This window comes from Pseudochaenichthys georgianus, chromosome 14, assembly GCF_902827115.2.
Source record: "Pseudochaenichthys georgianus chromosome 14, fPseGeo1.2, whole genome shotgun sequence".
NCBI lineage: Eukaryota > Metazoa > Chordata > Actinopteri > Perciformes > Channichthyidae > Pseudochaenichthys > Pseudochaenichthys georgianus.
The window spans coordinates 30,080,134-30,086,133 of NC_047516.1; the positions used below are offsets into that span (position 1 = coordinate 30,080,134).

At 38.2% G+C, this 6,000-nt stretch overlaps 1 non-coding gene across 1 annotated transcript; it reads right to left on the reverse strand.

Annotated features, from left to right (window-relative positions):
• Positions 1–440: 440 nt before the first annotated feature.
• LOC117459125 (U2 spliceosomal RNA) lies at positions 441–625 on the reverse strand. The gene has a single exon (XR_004553497.1). It is a non-coding gene; the product is annotated as a U2 spliceosomal RNA (small nuclear RNA).
• Between the last annotated feature and the right edge of the window lie 5,375 nt (positions 626–6,000).

The window sequence follows — 6,000 nt, forward strand, 5'->3', positions numbered from 1 at the left end:
AAACATTGTCACAGCTCACAGGATAGGTACCTGTCATCCAATAAGACAGATGTTTATTTCCATTCAACTCTCTGGTTGGTCTGGTGCCTTGCCTCTGTTGCATTCACTGAACACGGGAAATTACAATCATGCCGTCCTCTCTAGTGTCATGATGAGGTTCAGGTAAAGCATGGTTAATGTATTATATGATTGACTCAATAATATAATACATGACTTTGAGAGTAGGAAATCTAGGCATATTAATAAAATGAATTAAACATACTTATCACGGCGATGGTTTACTGAGATAAAAAGAAAAATGAATTCATTCATTTTTTGCTGGGGGGCCCATAGTGGCTGAGGGGCCCTAAGCGGCTGCTGATGTCGCTTAATGGGTCGGGCCGTTTCTGCGTTGACCCTTTAGTTCGCAAGCCAGGTCCCTACTGACCTGCAACCCTGAATCAGGGCGCACCGTTCGTTCTGCAATAGCGGGTCGATGTGTGGAGTGAACAGGGCGAGCCCCCCTTTTCAGCTCCCATCGAAACATCTGTTTAATATGTTATGACCTTATAGAGGAAGTATAAGATATTAAACTGATAAGAACAGATACTACACTTGATCTAAGCCAAACGGCCGAGATAGCTTAACTCTCATGTTTTAATCATGAGCATTTCACTTTGTAAAATGGGATACATTTGATTTGATATACTTTATTAATCCCCGAGGGGAAATTGTTTCTCTGCATTTGACCCATCCTAGTGTTAGGAGCAGTGTGCTGCCATTTTGAACGGCGCCCGGGGAGCAGTGTGGGGAACGGTGCCTTGCTCAGGGACACCTCGGTAGCACTTGGTCTTGCCGGGACTTGAACTGGTGACCTTCCAGTTGCCAAGCCAAGTCCCAATCTACTGCCCCATATGTATGTAAACATACTAAGGATGGTAACAGTATATTTCCTTTCCATACAGGATTGTGATCTTGGATTCAGTAATATTTTTCTAAATAGAATTCCCAGTATAAGTAATTGAGTTAAGCATTATTTTCAGTCAAATCTAGACTCACCATTGCTTCAAAATGGCCCTTTTAGCATTCATATAGAATGAAAGATCAGGCATATGAGGATCTTTTTTCTTGTAGTACGGGTGATATGATGTATTGCTGTGTGTTATAGGATGTAGGGCTTGTATTACACTACAAACAGAACCATTTTATAACAGGTGACTGCTCTTTCCACTCAGATGATCCTCTGTTAGCACCTTTGGATGTCCTCTTGATTTATTGTCTAATTTCACATCCTGTTGGGAAATGTGTAGCCATTTATTATTAATAAAGGCCAGTGAGTGTGACAGTTTGGGCATTTCTGTGAAATTGTCCAATGTCCTTCAATATGAGGTCATTCACTCTCAAGAAGTTCTCTTGCAAAATTAAACTTATCGAAAACTAAAGGCCTGATACCCGAAAGTCCCTCAACAATCTCTGTTACATCCAATAAGTGCATTTTAAATTGGATCTATAAGTTCCGTTGATGTATTTTTAACACTGTGCAAAATTAACTTGTAGAGCTGTTGAGATGTATTGATTAATTTTGTCATTAATTACAACACTTATATTTCATTATATATAAAATATTTAAAGTAAATGTTTTTAACATATTTAATTTCAGCTTCTTAAATGTGAATATTTTCCAGTTTTTAAATCCCCAATGACAATAAATTGCATATCTTTGAGTTAATGGACAAACATTTTTGCATGTCATATTGGGCTTGACAAATACTAATTGACATATTACATCATTTTCTAATATATAAAGACGAAAAACAAATCTATTAAGCCAGAAAATAATACCTTAATCAAGAACATTTATAAGTGTTCTGGTTTTGTACTGCTCTATGACAATAAACGAAGTATCTTTAAGTAAATGACCCAAATAACCTTTTGAATAATCATAATGGGTTTAGGAAACACTAATCTACATTTTTCAGTTTTTTATGGCCAGCTCTTGCAAACTCTGCCAACTTTCTGAGAAAAGTCAGGACTAAAATGTGTGCAGTGAAACATCATTATGCACTCCTCCTCAGTTGACCAGAGTGGCAGTGTGAGGGGACCCTGAAAAGGAGACCCCTGTGTCTGTCTTTAGCTCATGTGCCAGTCACTATTAATGCTTGTTGCACCAGCATGGCTTTTCCCTCTGCCTGACACTCACTTGCACTCAGTCTACCCTCAATTGCTGTCACTTGTGTCCTAAAGGCTGTCATCTCCACTTTGTGCTCCATTGCCACCATGTCTCCTCCACCGCTCTATTTTTCCCAGTTCAGTCAGGCTTGTGGCTGTTTGTCAGTAGAGGCTGATAGCCCAGTTATTTGCTTTAGCTGTCTGCCTCCCTGTTGCTCTGCCACTACATGTTGGGTCCAGTGAGACATTTCATTATCCATCAGTGCCTCTGCAACAACACGTTTCTTACATCCTCATCGTTTGGCTGGATTTAATGAGTGTAATCATGTATAAAGGCATGCCTGTAACCAATGTGTTTTCTGTGATGTAAATAAAAGCAATCAATCTCAATCCATTTTTGATTGAGATAAAAGCCTCGTAATGTGCTCCATAATTTGAAGTGATATCTGTCAAGAATGCAAGGCAGAAACAAACCTGTAGAGGTCAGCATCTGTCTAATCTTTGTCTAATGGGGTATGGATATTAGACAGCCTTCCTCTTAAACATCATTTTCACTTGGAAGATATTTCACAATCATAACCATGCAAATTGCATTTACAAAAATAGCAATCTGTCAACACAAATTAAAGATAAATCATTCTCTTTGGTTGTTTAATTCAAATGTATTTTCTTAGATTGCTTATTCCATTTGCAAGACACCATTTTATAAATGATCGGGTGGGAAAGAAACAGCAATTAGCTGATCCAGTTTTTTATACTGAGTATCCACCGAGGATGAAAACTCCTGTTCTTTCACAGCATGAGTCGATGCATGCAAGGATTATTCTGAAAATAACGTTGTTGCAGCATATCAAACTTTTATGCTGATGATTCAGCAATCTTGTTTCGGGTTACTGTTTGAAATAAGCAATAAGTGTCTCTTTGGCACAGAATAATAACGCTGACTTATGAGTATAATGATATTTAATTATCATACTTGGTGGAAACAAATAAATCACACACCATGTGATGACTGTTTTAGAAAGATATTCATGAATCTGAAAAAACAAGTTGGAATATTGTTGTGTTTTCAGCAGCTGCATGCCAACATATTTCATATTTACACGTCAGCTCTTGTTATTGTCCGTGTCATACCAGTGCCATTTTCCAGCACAGTGATTCAAACGCTTGACAACTGCTAGGCAACACTGGTCAAAACTAAAACCCCCCCTGGCATTTGGTGTTTCTCTGTTAAACATTTCTGAAAAGTCATTAAAATGTGCCTCAAATGTGCATTAACCAGTCTATATTACTTAATTCTCAATCTCTTTTCTATTTTAAAGTAAATATATGAGTTCTAATCTAACCAATTACAATTACTTGAAATATATCAATGTCAAAACATGCCAACATGTATTTATATCAAAGTTCAATGCCTCAGGTGACATGGAAATTAGTTACCGCTCTTCATAGCTTTATGCCTGGATAAACATTACATCACTAAATCTCTTTCAGCATTCCCGTAATAAACATGTTTTTCATTGGAAAGGTCATGAAGAAGCGTCGCTGCAGATCTATTCCGATGTATTGTGCTTCAGTGTCACGTTCAGGGACCCTCCATCGTGGCTCTGTGTACCATAGTTGCATTATCAGTCACCCTCTAGATCCCAGCGTTGTACACCTACAGCCTGCTTCTGCTACCAGAAATCAGAACAACAACCTTTCAGTCATCACACATCATGCCTGCCTCTGGGCCAAGCCGCTGCCCCGGGAGACTTTTCATTGCCACTTGTCAGCAGGACATTGGATTTTGAAGTGTTGGTAAATAAAACTCTGAACTCCTCGGTCACTGCTTAAAAAAAGTGCATGGCTATTGCATGAACTTCCAGTGGAAGCTGACTCAAGGTTTATTTTCTCTTTTAAATGAATAAACTAGCAAAAACAACTGCCCAGGACTTTCACAAACTCTGCTGAGCTAGAATGTTCTTTTCTATGAAGGCACTGTTAATATTGATGTACAGATTGTATACTGAGGAAGCAGCTAGCTTAACAGTGGTTCACCTATGGAATCTACAACGATTTCTTCCAGACTTTTTTGTCAACAACCCCTCTACGATCACTGAAGTGTTACAGGAAAAGTTTTGTTTAATGCTTTTTGTTTAATTTAGTTTTTACAGCAATAGTGATATTGTTCCTCTTTGCAACTTAAAGAGGCGCTATTATGCTTTTTTGGGTTCCCCTTTCCTGTAGTGTGTTATAGATGTTTGTGTAAGTAAATGGTCAGCAAAGCTAATATCCCAAAGTTCCCTCCAGAGGAAGTTTCTCTCCCCCCTGTATGAAACAACCCGATAGGAATCCTGTCACATAGTGACATCACTAACAGTCACGGTTGGCTAGCACTCCAACACATTATACGTGATAATTTCCAACACATCTCTAAGCGGTTGACCAGAGCCGGCCAGCTAACCAATCAGAGCAGACTGGGCTCTGGTTTCAGACAGAGGGTGAAAAGAGGTGCTGCAGCACAGGCAGTATGAGACAAATAGAGAGCTTTCAATTCAATTCAAAACCTTTATTTATCCAGGTAAAATACCATTGAGATCAATGATCTCTTTTTCAAGGGAGCTTTCTGATCATTAACGCATGGAGATATGCAAAAACAGCAGAGGCAAATGTACAAATGTAAACCTGAAAATCAGTAATAAATGCCTTGTCCTAAATTCTGTACGTGCAAGTTAATGAAATGATAAACCTTTCCCTATAACTCAAAATGTAGAGATGTAGCAATACTTTATTAATATTAATATTAATATCAATCACAACATGCTGCAAGCTGAGAGTGATAGCAAATACAACGAGTGACAAGCACGCTGGGAAGTAAAAAACAAACTGCTAAAATGGATGAAGAACATACTAATAAACTACTATGTCCATCCATCCATGTATGTAGGCTGTTAAATCATCCAGTTTAAAGTCTCTAAAGACACATTATTTGCTTTTACCCTATGTGATTAAGATGTATTATGATGTAAATGTTGATTGCACATTGTATCGGCTGTAGAATAATGACACGGTTTAGATGAATTCCCTGTGAGCATTCCTTTCTCTGTATCCGTCTGCCTCATGGTCGCATTGTTCCGGGGAGATAAAGGCTCGATTTAAGGCACACAAAGGAAGAAGATAGCGTTTCAGTTGCGCCCATACTGTAAATGAAAATAATAAAACTAACATAGTCTTTATTGCTCCCTTATTGTCAACAGCAGCACCACCACACGCCTTCCTTTCTTCCGTTTGACAGAAAAAAAAATACACTGCTTCTCTTCTTACCAGAGAGCATTTTGATAAAAAGCAGCTCAACACAACAGCTTGAAGTAGCTTTCCCCAGGTAGCTGAACAACCAGAGTAATGCTAACTGTGAAAGCTCTCAATGGCAAAAGAGACCCATTGCTTATTCATACTTTTACTTTGCCTTTAATATAGCCCTTAGGTTTCTAGTTCTTGGAAATGAATTAAAATTAGCTGAAAAATATAAACAAGTACACCAATGTTGTTTCGTATATGAAAATGGAAACTGAAAGTAAGTTATCAGTTATTAGTAATCTTGTCTTGTTGGTAGCCCAGTGTTCTCAAAATTGTCAAGAACAATGCTACAACCTCGGGGGAAAGGTTGTATAATGCGACTTTAACAAAGATTCAAATGAACACTTTGGAACATATCGGGTGGGGCCAAAGAAGTACTTGTGATTATCTCATGGAGGTGAACTAATAATAATAATTCCTTGCATTTATTATAGCGCTTTTCCAGTGCTCAAAGCGCTTACAGATACACACATTACACATATTTGTTATACATGCAATGGTCACTGTGGACAA